The following is a 19,050-nucleotide window of genomic DNA, read 5'->3' on the forward strand; positions in this document are numbered from 1 at the left end:
GATTTTAAACTAAAAACTGCATAAAAACGCAATTTAAAAAGGCAAACTCAAATTTACGTAACACTCAAGATAAAAAGGTCAGCAAGTAAGTTCTACCAACACAATGCTTAACAAGAATTTAGAAAACGAAATACATTCTCTTTGCTGGTATAATGGTATAAATCAGATCTTCAAATCTATGGGAACAGGTCATCCGTCTCTGTCTTCTATCTCAAGAAATTAGCTCTTTAACAGTTGTTTTTATGAACTCTTTTCTTTTGGTTAAATCATAAGCAGGATAATTTTCATATACCTTTTTGCAAATTTGCCTCATTGTGACTTCCTCCAAGTTGGCATTGGCCAACAATTTCTTTACTGTTTCCTTTAACTCCTCATCTGTAGGTGGTTTCTTCAACTTTTTAATTAAAGGTTCATCATTTGAACTATCCTCAGATTCACTTTCTTTTTTGGAACTGTTTTGATTCTTCTTGGTAGTGCTGCTATCTGCCTTTTTAACATTAGCACTTTTTACAGATATTTTACTTTTAGAAGTAGCTTTCTGTTTAGGCGTTTCTCTTTTAGTTGTCTTTTTTGGTGGCTCCTCTTCACTTTCTTTATCTTCATCTGAAGACTCTTCCTTGTTTTTCTTTTCATCTTCATCACTACTAGATTCATCTGACAGAACTTCAGGACACTTGGTTCTCTTAGCCTTCCTCGCCATTCCAGAGCTGTTCCGTTCCTTTTTACCACCTTTGCTAGAAGTCTTTTTAGATTTTGGCAATGGTTTGCCAGAAGGCTTTGGATGCATTAAGAAATTCAAAATCCTCTTCACTAGTTCACTATTTACCTGATCTCTCCAAATCAAGAACCTCGCAGATGCTCTTTAACATGGCATTTCTAAATTTTTTCAACATTTCTTCCTTCTTTTTATATTGGACACTTCCTTTATCAAATGGAAAGCCACTGAACTGACCCACATTCTTCTTTAATAAGGACACTGTGCCTGGTCTGTTGTAAAGCAGTTTGTGTAGATTTCTAAGTTCATCTGTTTTCTTCTTACTCAGAAAGAAATGTATCCTTTCAATTTCACAAAGTTTCTGCCCCTTTCCTTGTGCAATTGTAAATGGCTCTTTGTAAGGAAGAGACTTGCATTGTCAACCTTTCTACTTTTTTCTTTTGTCTCTTGCCTTCCACTATGAGACTTTTCTTTTTCTTCCTCCTCCTCCTCCTCATCATCATCATCGTCCTCCTCCTCTCTCTCCACCGGGCACTTGGGGTTCCTTCTTGGACACGGGCTGCGTGGAGGTTCCGTCTCCCTCCGCAGCAGGAGCCAAGGAGGATATTCTGGGGACCACACATCCTGGCTACCGCAGGCCTGGCGCGCAAGGACACAAGAAGGCTCTGTGAGGCGACAGTGGGCAATGCTGAGGAGAAAGCGCGCAGGTCACTGTGTGGCGTGACGCTCAATACATTTTTTAAAAATTGAAATCACATCAACTATCTTGTCTGACCACAACAGAATAAAACTAGAAATCAACAACAAAAAAGGGACACTGGAAACTGTACAAATACATGGCAATTAAACAACATGCTCCTAAACAATCCATGGGTCAAAAAAGAAATCAAAAAGGAAATTTAAAACTTCCTGGAGACAAATGAAAACATAACATACCAGAACCTATGAGACACAGCAAAAGCAGTTCTAAGAGGGAAATTTGTAGCAGTAAGTGCCTAAGTCAAAAATGAAGAAAGACTTCAAATAAACAACTTCAAGGAACTAGAAAAACAAGAACAAACCAAACCGAAAGATAAGAGCAAAAATAAATGAATTGGAGATTTAGAAAACAATTCAAAAAAGATCAATTTTGAATTGGATTTCCAAAAAGATAAACAAAATAGATAAATCTTTAGCTAGACTAACAAAGAAAAAAAGAGAGAAGGCTCAAATAAATAAAATCAGGAATGAAAAAGGAGAAATTACAACTGATACCACACAAAGGATCATAAGAGACTATTACAAACAACTATTTGCTAACACACTAGAAAACCTAGAAGAAATGGATAAATTACTGGATGCATACAACTTACCCAGGTTGAATCATGAAGAACTAGAAAAACTAAACAGACCGAAAATGAGAAATGAGATTGTAGTAGTAATAAAAATTCTCCCAACAAAGAAAACCCCAGGACCAGATGACTTCACTGACAAATTCTACCCAACATTTAAACAAGAACTAATATCAATTCTTCTCAAACTCTTCCAAAAAATTGAAAAGAAGGGAATACTTCCAAACTCATTCCATGAGCCAGCATTACCTTCATACTGAAACTGTAAAAAACACATAACAAAAAAGAAAACTACAGACCAATATCCCTAACGAATACAGATATGAAAATCCTCAACAAAATACTAAAAAACAGAATCCAGTAACACACTAAAAAGATCATTCACATTTCCAACTGGAATTCATCCCAGGGATGTTCAACATATGCAAATCAATAAACACAATACATCACATTGACAAAATGAAGGAAAAAAAAATATATGACCATTTCAAAATGCAAAAAAATGCATTTATTATCAAATGCATAAAAATCTCAACAAAAAACACTAATTTAGGTATACAAGGAATCCATCTCAACACACTAAAGGCCATATATGACAAATTCATAGCTAATATCACACTGAATGGACAAAAATTGGAGGCTTTTCCTCTAAATCCGGAACAAGACAAGTATGCCCACTTTCCCCACTCCTATTCAACACAGTACTGTAAGTTCTAGCCAGCTCAATAAGGCAAGAGAAAGCAATAAAGTACATCCAAATTGGAAAGGAGGAAATCAAACTATCTCTACTTGGAGATGACATGATCATATACACAGAAAACCCTAAGGAATCCACCAAAAAATTATTAGAACTAATAAAAGAATTCAGTGTAGTGGCAAGATACAAAATCAACACACAAAATCAATAGCCTTTCTATACACCAATAATGAACTAGCTGATGAAATCAATAATGTAATCCCATTCACAACAGCTACCAAATAAATGAAATACCTAGGAGTCAATTTAACCAAGGAGGTTAAAGATTTCCACAATGAAAACTAAAATGTTGGTTAAAAAAACTGAAGACACAAATAAATGGAAAGCATCCCTTGTTCCTGGGTTAGAAGAATTAACATCATCAAAATGTCCCCATTACACAAAGCAATCTATGCATTCAATGCAATCCCTATTAAAATACCAATGACATACTTCACAGAAGTAGAAAAAACAGCCTTAAAATTTGTATGGAACCCAAAAAAACCCCATATACCTAAAGCGATCTTGAACAAAAAGAACAAAAAGTTGGAGGCATCATACTTCCTGACTTCAAAATATACTGTAAAGCTACAGTAACCAAAACAGCATGATACTGGCATGAAAACAAAGAGACCAAAAGAACAGAGAGACCTGAAGTAATCCTACACACAGCCAACTGATTTTCAACAAAGGTGCCAAAAATATACACTGGGGAAAGGACAGCCTCTTTAACAAATGGTGATGGGAAAACGGGATATCCACAAGCAAAAGACTGAAACTAGACCCCTATCTCTCAACATACACAAAAATGAACTCAAAATATATTAAAGAACTAAACTTAAGACCCAAAACTATGAAACTACTAGAAGAAAACATAGGGGAACAACTACAAGAAATTGAAGTGGGCAGTAGAGCTTTTTTTTTGAGTAAGGCTACAAAGGCACAGAGATAAAGCAAAAACAGACAGATGAGACCACATCAAACTAAAAAGCTTCTGCACAGCAAGGGACACTATCAACAAAGTGAAGAGACAACCTACAGAATGGGAGAAAGTGTTTGCAAACTACACATCAAACAAGGAGCTAATGTCCAGAATATATAAGGAACTCAAATGACTCAAAAGCAAAAAAAGAAATGACACAATTAAAAATAGGCAAAGGACCTGAACAGACATTTCTCATAAGAAGACATAAAAATGGCCAAAAGGCACATGAAAAAATGTTCAAAGTCACTACTCATAAGGAAAACACAAATTAAAACCACAATGAGATATTATCTCACCCCAGTTAGAATAGCTATTACCAACAAGACAGAAAATAAATGCTAGCAAGGATGCTGAGAAAAGGGAACTCTTCTACATTGTGGTGGGAATGTAAACTGGTACAGCCAATGTGCAAAACAGTATGGAGGTTCCCCAGAGAATTAAAAACAGATCTGCCTTACAACTCAGCTATCCCACTACTGGGTATATATTGAAAGGAAATAAAATCAGTATGTCAAAAAGACGACATGTTTATTGCAACACTATTCACAACAGCCAAGAGAGAATTATCCTAACTGTCCACCAATGGATGAATGGATAATAAATCTGTAGTGTATATATACACAATGGAATACTATTCAGCTTAAAAAAAAAAGAAATCCTATCATTTGCAACATGGATGGAACTGGAAACCATCATATTAGGTGAAGCCAGGCACAGAAAGACACAAATACTGCATGATCTCATTCATATGTAGAATCTAAAAATAAAAATAAATTAAATAAAGTTCTCATAGAAGTAGAGAGTAGAACAATGGTTACTAGAGGCCAGGAGAAAAGGGAGGGCAGGGGGTGGAGTATAGTGGACTAACAGGTACAAAACTATACTATCTACCCTAAGTGGTAATTATTATGTTTCAATTATTATGCATGTATTGAAACAACACACAGTACCCCACAAATATGTACAAATATCAAAACAAAAAAATTAAATTACAAAAAGTGAAACATCTACCATATATAAAAAAAAGATTTCACAAGCTTTTAATTTTTCCTCAACTTCTAAAAAAGTTTATACTGTATTATCTTCAAATCATTCTAGCTCTCTTATGGTTTTTCATTCCTAACAATGCAAATGGCATAAAAGAAAGCCCCCACATTTTATCCTCTATAAAATTATTTCCAATAGGTAGGAAGTTCTTATTGAATTAATGCTGATATATTAGTTTAACCCAACTTACAAATAAAGAACTGTAAAATATAGCTAAAGCTACTATTTTAAACCCTTTCAAAATAGTTTTATACACCTTGGGAAGTTTTTAGAACATTAGGTCAGAATACGTACCCACGAGAGAGAACAGCAGAATATACATATGGGAATCTGTTTACTTTTCCAAGTAAGTCGACAACAAAGTCAATTATTATACACTACTTTTTATACAAAAAAAAAAAGAGACAGCACAGAAGTCAAAACCAAAAATATTTTCCAAAACTTGTATTATATATCCTGAATATGTATATTTGTTTTTAATTTAAATGTAATCAATTGTACATATCTGTGGGGTGCAGTGCTGAATATCCATACCTGTGTACAATATGTGATGCTCAAATCAGGATAATTAGTAAATTCAACATTATACAAAAATGTGGCCCTTTACCAGTTTCTCAATAACCCCCCCCTTTTCCTCCTCTTTTCCCACTTCTCGTGGTCTCAGTTCTGTTCTCTCCTTTTGGAAGTTCAACAAATTATTGTGATTGTTGTATTCTTTATTTTGTTTGGTTTTGGGGGGTTGTTTTGTGTTTTTTTAGCTCCCACTTATGAGTGAGGACATGTGGTATTTCTCTTTCTGTGTCTGGATTATTTCACTTAAAATAATTTTCTCTGAGTTTATCCATGTTAATTAAGTAATTTTGTAGAGCCCACGATGTTTAAAAATTGGTGTATCTGAGTGATATTTTAAATTTAGCAACAATAAGAAATATTCCTACTCAGGTATATCAGGTATACTTACTGTTGCTAAATTCAAAATACCACTCAGATACACCAATTTTTAAACATCTTAGGCTCTACAAAATTACTTAACTCCTTTGTACAGCAATTAAATAATGGTCACAGCTTTTAAAACAGTACATTTCATTATAAATGCAGTAAATTCAGGAGAAATACTCCATTAGGATAAAGAACTACTAAAAAAAATAAAGAATTTGTTTCTTGAAGATCTTAACTTTATCTAAGAATGCTGAAACTGAAAATTATCTTCCATTACAAAGTTAACAAATGCTGCTGAAATATTTAAATTAAGACCAAATATTAAAAAATAAAATTCTTACTCTAAAACTAACTACAAAAATTCTGGACTGGCCAGTTAGCTCAGTTGCTTTGAGTGCAGTGTTACACCACCAAGTAGGGAAGGGGGCCGACAAACTAAGAATATAAACTATAGCGGCACAAGGAGTTCAGCATCCTTCATGCATTCTCCTAACTACCTCCATTAAAAAGGGCTAAAAACGCAAACACACACACAAAGTAAAATTTTGACTACTCAAAACTCTCATGGGGGATGAAGTGGTGGGGGAGGGGTTGTTCTGTGCATGAGTAATATAAGAGAATTCATTATTCTACATATAAAAAATGTATCCTAAATGTCAAACAAACCTCAGTTTGAATTCTGAATCTATCCACCACCTCATTGGGTAAACCTAAGCAAGTGACAACACTTTTCTGAGGCCCAGGTCCCTTCTATAGCAATAGTATTACCAAGGCTATTGCAAGGCATAAATAAAATAACATTTGTAAAGATCAATACAAAGTGGGCACTAAATAAAAAGGAAGTGAATTTATATTTAAGTGCCAGAACTTTATCATAACTTTTATGAAAGAAATATTTCTAAAATGTATTTGCATATTTCCCTGCCTTAATGTAATCTAACCTTTTATAAATGACTTAGGGGTGACCATTTCAGACAATCATTACTGTAATAACTAAATATAACACTAATCTAGGGAAGAGATTCTATGTGTATAGCACACAAAATCAAGTATCAAGACGCTGGATTAATTGATTGAATCTTATAAAAATAATACTATTTAATAGAGATTAAATGCAAAGTTGAATATCTAGTTTAAAAATAACAAAGAGAGACTAAGTAATGGAAGTTCGGAAAGAAAAGCTCTAAAAAATGTAATTGCCTGCAAGCCCTAAATGAACTAGAGGTGATGAACTGTCCCCCAAAAAAGTACAAGAAACACAATTTGGATTAGTAGAATATACCAAAATAAGAGTTAGAAGAATGGAGTTCTAGTTTCAACTGGCCTACTTGAGTGAGAATATGTAGCTAGATAAGTCACTTACCCTGGATCTATTTCCTCATTAATAAGAAGGGCACAAAACCTACTTTGACACCTCCGACAATGTCAGGTGGACCTAATGACAATATTCATAAAATACACTCCTAAAGCTGTATATAAAACACCTTATACTGTGAGACCTGCACAGTCACCATACTTCAGTCAAGAGCAGGGTTTCCCAATCTTTTTCACCTTACAGCACATAAAAAAAAAAAAAAAAAAGACAGACAGTACTGGAATAGACACGCTAGGGTAAATAGGTCATGCTGCTAAAGCCCAAAAGTGATCAGCCTAGAAGCTCTTGCCACTCTGTCCCTAACAATCCTCTCAGAGGACTAAGGGAATTGGTATTTCTGGATCTTCTGTAACACTTTCAGAGCACTGCCTGGCACACCAGTTGGGAAGCTCTAACTAAAATACCATGTCTAATTTGGGGCACTATAAGAGGGAAGTTAACATTTTCCACAATAACCGACTCTGGCAAACAGGATCAGATCCAGCGTTCAACTAGAACAGTATTGCCTTGTACCTAAACAATAGGGATTCCTGCCCTGAGCCTCAAGCTTCAGAGGGCCATGCACTGGCCTTCCTCTGCCCACACCCCTGGTCAGGAGGACAGTTGTTCTCAGGGACTAAAAGATGTGCCCATTTGCAGCCTGCAGATCCCAGCTCTCATTTTGACCAGGATCCCAGAATTTCCTGCCTCCTTCCAAGACCTGCTCAGGTCTCTTTCCTTAGTTTGTTCCCCCAAAGGCAGAAGACCTCACCATCAATATTTACACTCCTAGGCCAAGGAATGGACAAAAAGCTGCTGTTTGAAGGGTGTGTGGTAATGTATGGGCTGGAGTGTCCACATATGTGCACATGGAAAGTCCCTTGTGCAAGGAGCCTAGAGAAGAGACAGAGATCTCAGGTCAGAGGCTGGCTCTCTGCACTTTGTAATGTTCTAAAACAGAACTCAAAGAAACCTGAATGCTCTGTCTGACTCTTATTTAAGTCATTATGAACTTTTATTTAAGGTAAGCAATGGAACATCTTTTACTTATCAGTTAGCTTGATTTATAACTTGTAAATTTTTAGATTTATTATGGCATATGGACCTCCATTTGTATTCTTGCGCCAAGTCCTAAAAATGTTAGGGACAGACCTGGAAAATGATCTAAAAACCTTGTCATATAAGGAATAGTTGAAGAAAATATATACATTTAGCCTGGAAAGAGAAAAGTCTGGTGAGAAGATAAAAGAACCAGACATTTTTCACATGACAGCTAAAGAACTATCATGTGAAAAGAGCTATCATGTGAAAAATGAAGCAGATCTGTGTGGTATTGGAAATGCAGGGAGGAACATTCCAATTTAATAGAATGAGGAATTTTTTTAACAATGAGAAGTCTTTTTAAAAAGAGTTGGTCTGTCATGTGAATAACTGAGTTTTCAGACACTAAAAATACAGAAGCAGAAGGTAGGTGATCACCTCCCAAGGATAACGTGGAAGGAATTCTGATATTAGAGAAAGGTAAGACCACATATTCCCTAGAGGCCTATATAACTGCAGTATTCAATAAACTTATGAAGATATAGCTCTATACACAGAGACAAGTGGTATGAGACAAAAGGCAAAATGAAAGTTACACTCTGAAATAAACTTTTTCTTAAAAAGTTCTTGTCAGCTTACTCTTTAGTCATTTCCTGCCTCACAAAAGTGAGGAGGAATTCCTTCATTCTACAAAATTATTTCTAAATCAAAGGCTGAAGCAGGCTTGTCTCAAGGGATTTTTTACCCCACCCTCCAGAAAATCATAAACTTCCCTATTGCTCCCATGTGGATCCTCTGACTTGTCATCATCACTGAAAATCTTGCTCCATTCCTACAACAGACTCAGGCACAACTCTGTCATCAGTAAATATTTATTAAGTAGGAATGCTAGGGATACAGCAGATACCTAGAAAGACAAAGCCCTTGCCTCTTGAATAGTTTATGGAGAGGGGGATTATACATTAAATACTTAAACAAATAAGTAATAAACTAATATGAAGAAGATAAAGTAGGATGATGTGGAATAGAGAGATGAGCATGCTGCATGTTTATGGACAATCACTAAGACCTCTCTGGGAAGGAAGCAGGCAGCCATACAAAGATTCAAAAGAAGCATGTTCTAAGTAAAAGGAACAGCAAGCACAAAGCCCTGAGAAAGTATGTGCTTATCTTGTTCAAGAAAACAAAAGACAATGTCATCCACTATACACCTATTAGAATAGCTAAAACCTAATGCTGAAAAGCATGTGGAGTTCTCATTCATTGCTGGGGAGAATGCAAATAGCACAGCCTAACGGGAAGGCAGTTTGGCAGTTTCCTGCAAAACTAAACATACTCTTACCATATGATCCTGCAATCATGTTCCCTGGTATTTACCCAAAAGAGCTGAAAATTTACATCCACACAAAAACCTGCACATGAATGTTTACAACAGCTGTATTCACAATTGCCAAAACTTGGAAGCAATCAAGATGTCCTTCAGTTGGTGAATAGATAAATAAACTGTGGAGCATCCAGACAATGGAATATTACTCAGCACTAAAAGGAAATGAGCTATCAAGCCACGAAAAGACATGGAGGAAACTTAAAGGCATATTCCTAAGTGAAAGAAGCTAGACTGAAAAGGCTACACAGTGTATTGTTCCAACTATATGACATTCTGGAAAAGGCAAAACTAGGGAGACAGTAAAAAGATCAGTGGTTGCCAGGGGTTAGCAGGGAAGGAGGAATGAACAGGTGGAGCACAGAGGATTTTTACAGCAGTGAAACTGCACTGTATGGTGTGTCCATGTCATTATACATTTGTCTAAACCCAGATAACATACAACACCAAGACTTTCAGTGATAATGATGTGTCAATATAGGTTCATTAACTGTAACAAATATACCACTCTGGTGAGGGATATTGATAATGGGGGAAGCTGTGCATAAGTGGGGGCTAGGGTATATAGGAAATCTCTGCACCTTCCATTCAATTTTGCTGTGAACCTAAAAATAAAGTCTACTGAAAAAAAGGGGGGGGTTGGAGGGACATTACTGTGACTATAACCTAGTGAACAAAGGAGAGAATAGAGGAAGTTGAGGCTAGAAAAGAAGCCAGAAGCCAGATCATGCACTATAAACATGTCCTGTGCATTGTAGGATGCTTAGCAGCACCCTGGCCTCTACCTACTAGATGCCAGCAGCAAACTCCCCCACTCTACCCCCACTTGTAACAAACAAAAATGTCTCCATACACAGCCAAATGTCCCCTAAGGGCAAAATCTCCACTGATATAGGGCCTCATGAGTCGCCAAGTTGAAGGTTTTGTTTCCAAGGTAAAATTTTAAATTTTAGTTTTAGTGTTAAGTGTATTGGAAACCAGTAAGCAGGAGAGTGATATGATCCGATTTACATTATTTTACCGACTCCTCTGTATGGAAAGAGTGAAGGGAAGGATAGAGACAAAAGTAGATGTATGGAGGCCTGTTGGCAGTTTTCCGGGAGAGATAGGCTACTAGCTTAGCCTAGGTATTTAACAGTGAAAAAACTGATATGTACACAGGTCTAATTTATAATCTGAAGGTGGAGGTGACCATACTTAACATGAGATGAGGGGAAAAAATTCAAGGATGACTCCAGAGATTTTGGCCTTCACAGGGGTGGATAATGGTGCCACTTTACTGAGATGATGAAGACTTAAGAAAGGGAGAGGAAGGAACAAATGAAAGGAAGAGTAATTCATAGCCCTGCTTTATTCATGCACCCTCTTAGGTGTCTATTAGACACCAAAGTGGAAGTATAGAGCTAGATGAGTCTAGAGCTCAAGGGAAAAATAAATCAGCACTAAATACAGAAATTTGAGCTTTATTGGCTTATAATATTTGAAACCATAAAAATGGATGAAATCACCTGACAGTCCAAAGACATTCCAATTTTCAAATGGGAGTGAGGAGTGGGGTTAGAGATAAACTGGCAAAAGGATTCAGAAAATGAGAATGATAACGGTAAGAAGTAGTAGTCAGCCAATATGAAATGCTGGTGAGAGTCAATAAGATGTAGACACTGAACTGACCACTAGCTTTGGCAAGAAACAGGTCATTGAAGCCTTGATTAAAAACAATTTCAGTGGAGTGTGGAACGAGAGCTCGTGGATTAGGCTAAAGAGAGACTCAGTGGTGAGGAAGGAGAAACAGCAAATATAAACTATTGAAAATTTCTGCTGCAAAAGAGAACAAAGAAATTAGGCAGTAGCTGAATGGGATTGTAAGGTAGAAGAGAGGGTGGCTTAACAGAGGTGATTTATTCATTTAAGGTATTAATAGCTCAAAAGACAGAATTTTATTCCTCTCTCACTTAACCATCCAGAAATAAATAAGCAGTCCAAAGCTAGTAGGTGGCTCTGCTCCACGAGATCATCCTGGGACCCATCTTATCCATTTCCCCCTAAGGTGCTGCTCTCACCCACAAGGTTGAATAATATGCCCCAGTACTGTGTTAACATCCTACATTCTCATCCACAAAAAGAAGGAAAGAGGAAGTAGACAGCAACTAACACCCTTTCTAAGGCCATGACCCAGAAATTGCACATATCACTTCTGTTCACATCCACGTAACCAGAATTCAGTCACATGGCCACATTCAGCTATAAGAAAGAAAGTAGGAAATGTAGTCCCTCGCTGGGCAGCAACATGCCCAGATAAAACCTGAAGGTTATGTTACTAAAAGGAAGCCACAGAGAATGGCATTTGGTGGATAATTAGTTATCACTGCTACAAGTAACATAAGGCATGGGTGCCTACTAAAAGAGATGATTCAGTAAAGAGAGAATGGTAATTTAGGAAAGAAAATAATTGCAAAAATGAAGGCCTTAAGAAGGCAAGAAGGAATAAAATCCAGGACACAAATTTATTACCTCAGGAACAGCATCACTTTGGTCTCTTGTCATATGCTTGCCTTTTCAGAAGAAAGGCTGTCCCTTCAATGTATTTTGAGTAAATTAAAGTAACTCGTTCCTTCCATCTAGTAAACCAAGCAATTACACAGAATGAGTGTAAAAATCTGGCCTTGACTGAGAAGCTCTCACTTGGGTTGTCTTCTGACAGACTGATCCAGAGCTGCTGCTTCTCTGTCAAAGAGAGAATGACCAAATTTCAGAGCTGGAGGGAGTCTACAAAGCTCATTTTACTTATGTTCAAGGTCACAAGGCCACAAAGTATCCTCTCCAATAGTATACCCCAAGTCCTCAAACTGCCTGATCATCCCACTATCTACCTTGCTGTTTTACAGTACCCTTTTTCATAATATAACCTTTCCGATGAAATGAATACCTCCTGAGCGCAGAGACTCACTGACACCTTCTTTCATATCTTTATTCCACTGCATCTAACATGCTTCAAGATACATAGATATACTCAATGGATACTTTTCAGTTCACTGATAGAAAGATGTGGTTTCCCTCATCCTACCAGGATTGCTCTTCAATCTGGAGGACCACTGGATATAAAGCAACAAGTAAGGCTGTCAGGTTCTCCTGGAGTAGGTCAATGGAAACTGGGTATAATGGACTGAATTGTGTCCCCCCCCAGTTTAGTGTGTTGGAGGCTTGGTCCCCACTGTGACCGTGTTGAGAGGGTGGGAAATCCTATTATGGTAACTGAAAGGTGGAGCCCTGAAGAGGTGACTGTGAGGACTATGCCCAAGTAAAGGATTAATCTACTGATGGTTTAATGGTGGTCATGGGCATGGCTCTGAGGGCTTTAGAAGGAGAGTGAGGAGCTCTCTCTCTTCTGTCTTTCTCACAACATGAGACACCGTGTTGCTGAAGTCACCACCAAGGAAGGCCCTCACCATAAGTGTCCCCTGGACTTTGGACTTCCCAGCCTCCCAAACTGTAAGCAATACATTTCATCTTCTTACAAATTACCAAGTTTCAGGTATTTTGTTATAAGAAACAGAAATGGACTAATACACTGGGCAAGTGCAAGATGATGGACCCTACTGAAAAAAAAAAAATCTGAGAATCACAGAATTTTGGAGCAAGAAGGAAGCTTAGAGACCTCCAGTCTGACCCCTCATTCTATATGTGAGGAAAATAAGGTTCAGAGAGATGAATTACTTGTCCAAAGTCACAGTCTATTTACAGTAGCACCAAGAGGAATACCCAGGTCCTCTGACTCCAGGTTCAAAATTCCTTTCCCTGTTAAAAGTTACTTCATTTTTTTGTTTGTGTTTAATATACTGGATAATTACTGAACTTCACATGATATGTTCTTTAAAACTACTGAAAATGCTACTCATCCTGAGTCCTTCGACCACAAATCTCCCCAATGAAAAGTGGAACAGGAATTATTTCCATCCTACACACAAGGGATTAAGAACAGTGCAGTCAAACGGCCTGCCCAGGATCACAAGTCTAAATTTCAAATAACAAAGATTTTATTATTCTAGGGCAAACTGATGGAATATACTTTAGATTCTCTCCCAGAGAGTATGGTGCTTATCATTTCTAATAGAGACAATTTGAACATAACGTTTCCATAATGGATGGTGCTATCGTTTGAATGTCCTCTCCAAAACTCATGTTGAAACTTAATTCCCAATGTGGCAGTATTGAGAGGTGGGACCTTTAAGAGCTGACTGTGTTATGAGGGCATGGATTAATGAATTAATGGATTAATGGGTTATCATGGGAGTTGAACTGATGGCTTTATGAGAGGAGGAAGAGAGACCTTAGCTAACACACTCCCCCCCCCCCACACACACACATGATACCCTGTGCTGCCTCAGTACTCTGCAGAGGTCCCCACCAGCAAGAAGGCCTTCACTAGATTCCCCCCAACCTTGACCCTGAACTTCCCAGCCTCCAGAACTGCAAGAAATAAGTTGCTTTATTAATTACTCAGTTTCAGATATCCTGTTATAAGCAAAAGAAAATATACTACAACAGATGGGTCACACATGCTTTTCCTCTCAATGCTTTCCATCTCCACAACCTCCACTATTAATGTATATTATAATTCAGGATATAAAACAAGGTAGTAAATAGATATATAGCCATAAGCCAAATAACTGGATAGCTCCGAAAACCAGAATTTTACTTCCACTCTAAATATTCTGGCTCATGTCTTTCTCACGAGAAATTAAGCCAAACACCTCATTTGTCACTTCCTTTTACCGTCCTAAAACAATCTCCTTTAAATACCAGCGAAGGCCTCCTTGCCCAATTATACTGTGAAATTGTAAATATCTATTTTATCAAATCCTTAATCTTACTACCTTGGGGAATACTCCTGCTCAACCTTCATCTCTCCAGATAAGACATCTCTGGTTTTGTTTTTTAACTTCAAAAGAAAATACTGTCTCATCTTGATAGTGGGTCTTCTTTTGGCCTCTACTTTTTTTGAGGTGCTACAATTAGATCCCTACAGTTTTCCAGGTGGTGATGCTCTTTGGTTTTACAGGAAGGGCACCTTTGCCTCCATCCCACCGTTCCACAAAGGATGGCGTGGGAATTTTAATGCCCTCCCATATCTCTCTTGGATCATCCCACTGCATTTAAGCATCATCCAACACCATAAGCTGCACAATTTGTAAGACTGCAAGAGCCACAACGACTCCAATTCTGATTTGTTTAACTCAGTTGGAACAATGATCTTTTTTATTTGCTCACTCTTAGTCTGGGATTAATGTTAAAAAAAACAGCATTTGGGCCGACCCCGTGGCTCACTCGGGAGAGTGCGGCCCTGGGAGTGCAGCGGCCCTGGGAGTGCCAAGGCCGTGGGTTCGGATCCTATATAGGGATGGCCGGTGCGCTCACTGGCTGAGCATGGTGTGGAAGACACCAAGCCAAGGGTTACGATCCCCTTACCAGTCACAAAAAAAAAAAAAAAAAAAAAAAAAAAACAGCATTTGAGGTCAAGAAGCACATCAAATTTCTCAATAGTAATATAATTTAAACCAAATATCTCAAAAAGCAGCTTAAAAGGGTGGGAAAGGGAAGGGGTGAGGGGAGAAGCTTAATATCAAAGTTTCTAGGTAGTAGACTAGGTCTAACTTTAAGAAAAAAAAGAACTTTTTTTACTTCAGCTCTGAGGAGGATGTTATAGAGATGTTAATACAAATTATAAGGAAGACTTAGAGTATAATATACACATAGGGAAAGTTATCTAATCCCAGCCTAAATAAAACAGGTTTTTCTCAAACATCTTTCTCAAAAAAAAAAGAAAGAAAAGAAAAGAAAGCCAGTACCAAAATAGAAGTGGTACTTAAATTCAATTTGCAAATATAAGAACATTACCAGGAAATTATCAAGAACCAAGATCTATGAAAAATAGAGCAGAAAAATCTTCCACACTTTCTTAACTATCTGAAACAAGCAGGTGATTAAGAAAAATACACTTCAACATATAGGAAATTTCTCCAGTTATTCCAATTATCAGATGTTAACTAAACTAATGGTTTCAATAACGGAGAAAACCCCATAACAAGTATCATACCATTCAGGAGAACAACTCTACAATCTTAGGGCAAAGGTAATATACACTATCTAAGGCATATTTTTTAGACTAGAATTTATCATTATCATCAACTATCACTTACTGAGTGCTTTCTGTATGCCAGATATTGTGTTAAGCCTTGATATGTATCATTTCATTTAATCCTCACAACAACCTTCTAAAGTAGAAAATACTGTTATTGCCTGGTTACAAAGGAGATACCTGAGGCACCAAGATATTAATTTGTCCAAGATCAAAGTTTAGAAGTTCACAGCTGGCATCTGAACCTAAGTCTATCTGGCTCCAAAGCAAAAATTAGTACCTTTCCAGGAGTCTTATCCGTATAATGCTATGATAGGAAATAACACTTGTGCCAATTCATGCCAAAAATGTTAATTCCTAAGTCAGGGGTTGACAAACTTTTTCTGCAAAGGGCCAGAAAACAAACAAGTTAGACTTTGCAGGCCATCACGTCTCTGCCAAAAGTACTCAATTCTGCTGTTGTACTGACAAAGCAGCCACGGACAACACAAATAAGTGACTATGTTCCAATAAAACTTTAAGATATCAACATTTAAGTTTCATATTATTTGCCATCATGAAATATTATTCTTCTTTTGATTTATCCTACCATTTAAAAATGTAAAAATCATTCTTAGCTCATTGGCCATTCAAAACCAGGCAGCAGGCCAGATAAGGCCTGCAGGTTGTATTTTGCCAACTCCTGTTCTAAATAATGCAGACAAATATAAAATATTTGCTATTAAACAGTTCTTCTCACAAATCGTAATTTGTAACCTCCTTTGATATTTTGAACTGAGACTTTGAAGAAGCTCCAAGTCTGAATAAACTTGAACTGTCTTCAAAACAACTGAAAATTCCAGAGTCCAAAACTGCAGGCAATATATATGGATTTCCTAAGGAATGAGATAGAATCACAAAACTTTGGAACTGGAAGAGATCTAACTGCATTTTTTTAAGTTGCTGTTAAAATATTTAAAACAGTCTGCCAGGCCAATATGCCAGGCAAAATAAGTTTTCAATTAATACTAAGTTTATATGTAATAACAGTTAATACCTTACCCATATAAAAGCAGTTTTACAAAGCATTTTCAAACCTTTTTATCATCTGATCCTTCACAATAACTCTGTAAGAAAGACTTGCAAGCCTTCACATCCCTATTTTATAAATCAGGAAAATAAGCCAGAAATGTAAATAACTTGCCCAATGAAGGTACAATGCCACATAGCTATTAGGCCACAGAACCACAACCACCACCTCACTTCATGTCCTTGCAGCCTCTTGACTACTTCCATGGATATCAGATTTCACATTCATGGGTTAAATACTAGAAATTCTCAAGAATACGAGGTTACTTCAGAAAGTCTGTGGAAAACAGAATTAAAAGATAATACAAATATTTCCATTAACATTTTGAAATAACCTCATATGAATCTCAGTCTTTAAAAATACAACTATGTTTAGTTCATTTTCCTTTCACTGTACCACAGTCTTATGAACAAAACAGTTGCTCGTCCTTGACATTTATTAAATGCACCTACAGTCAACAGTGAATCTATACGTACTGTACAGATAATAAAGCCAGGTCAGTTTGGGAAAGGAAAACACTCCTGAATAAGTCATCTAAAGAGAAAACAAGCAGCAACAATAAAAATACCTATTATGTAGCACCAACAAAAGAGAAGGAGAAAGAGAAAGAAGTGGAGATAAATGTATCGCCATTACAATACTGCCCAACTGTGAAAAGCTTCTGGTGATTGGAAACTAATGTGGGGGTTGGGAAAAAGAAATAAAAGGAACATAACTACACGAATTCAAACCAACATCAAAGACTCTAATAACAGTTGAGCCTGCCTTGCTAGTTCTTAGTCTCTCCCTAGAAAACAAAACAATTATATAACTGAAGAAGGTTCTTCCAACTAACATTTCCTCTGTCCCCCTTACATTTTCTCTCCCCCACTACTTTACCCTGTCACCCACCTCGATGTGCAGGATCCTACAGTAAACTGGGTTTCCACCCTATCTGTGGCTGGACAAGTCTCTGTCCAAAGTGCTGCTTTATTCCATAGACTGCTATAGAAACTATGGCACAAAGATAACTGGCCTAAAAGCACAGTTCCAACCCCACGCCATTACAGATACTTTTTCTATAAAGCATCACCAAATATCCAATTTAGGAATGAATCAAGACTCTAGACATTCCTGAAAATGGGTATCACAACATCACAATACCTCATCTGCACAAATAGCCCTATTAAAAAGAATACAAAGAGTACTTGAAAAACTTTGAGATCACGTTGTGGCTGCAATTAAAGCTTCTATTGCCTTCATACTCGAGTCCAAGAAACAAATGTCGATTCCGAGTCAGACTTCAATTTACCCAATAAGGAAAAATATATTAATGAATCACAAGCATCGCTACCCAAAAATATTACAATAAATCCAATTACTAAATCAAAATAGCACATTTTGTGGACTCGAAGCCACTGTAATTCAGCACCATTGGCTTTTTCTTCTTCCAATAAAAATACAAATACAATGTTTACAAAAGCAACCAATCTATCAGAAAAGTTATTCCCATTCAGACTGACTTAAAAGGTCTAAATCTGTGCCAAATAAAACTCTGAAAGAACGGAAAATAAAAGAGATGCTGACAACAATGCTAACAGCCCAGCTGCCAGCTATCCATGTAACATCATGCAGTGCCCCAAGCATTTTAAAAGCAGATTCTAATTCCGCATGCAGCACGAAATTATAATTATCCAAATTCTATTTCCTAAAAGATAACTATTAAACTGCATCCCGAGCTTCGTGCCCCGGGTTTCCTCCTCCCCTCCACCTTCTTTAAGTTTCAGCAACATAAGGTGAGGGTATAAAGGGTCTAAGAAATCAGGTCTGACTTTTTTCCCTACCATTTCTTGTGTGCTATTTACGAAAACCTTTAACATAAATATTTAATCAACTCAACAAAATGAGAAAAGCACGATACAGGGGTGGCAGGGGAAGTCGGGGGCGGGGGAAGGCACTAAGCCACCACGGCCGTCCAACATGTAGCGGCAACTTCAGTCAATTAGAAAGATGAGAGGAAAAACTCCACGGGAGTCCCGGGGAGCAGAGACATCTTGCTTAGCTGCCCCCACGCACACCAGGGGGCGGGCCCCGCGATGTCGACAGCCCGTGGGCAGCGGAGAGAAACGCTCCCGCCGTGGCTACTCTGGGGCGCCCGTGTCCCAGAGCCCCCACTTGGCCATTCGTGGGTAGTGGCGGCTGTGGCTTGACTGCAGCCTCGGACCGGGAGCACTGCAGCAGGCCAGAAATCCGTCCGGACGGCTCGTTGGCGGAGGCCGTGGGGAAACGCGAGGCGACCGCGGAAGGCGGTGGGTCCGCACCACCGTCAGCCTC

General features: G+C 37.7%; 1 protein-coding gene and 1 pseudogene across 1 annotated transcript in view; both read right to left on the minus strand.

Annotated features, from left to right (window-relative positions):
- Positions 1–19,050, minus strand: part of ARHGAP32 (Rho GTPase activating protein 32) — a 350,041-nt gene that overhangs the window by 330,655 nt on the left and 336 nt on the right. The window lies entirely within an intron of this gene.
- Positions 70–18,698, minus strand: LOC134375904 (protein DEK-like; annotated as a pseudogene).

This window comes from Cynocephalus volans, chromosome 4, assembly GCF_027409185.1.
Source record: "Cynocephalus volans isolate mCynVol1 chromosome 4, mCynVol1.pri, whole genome shotgun sequence".
Taxonomy (NCBI): Eukaryota; Metazoa; Chordata; class Mammalia; order Dermoptera; family Cynocephalidae; genus Cynocephalus; species Cynocephalus volans.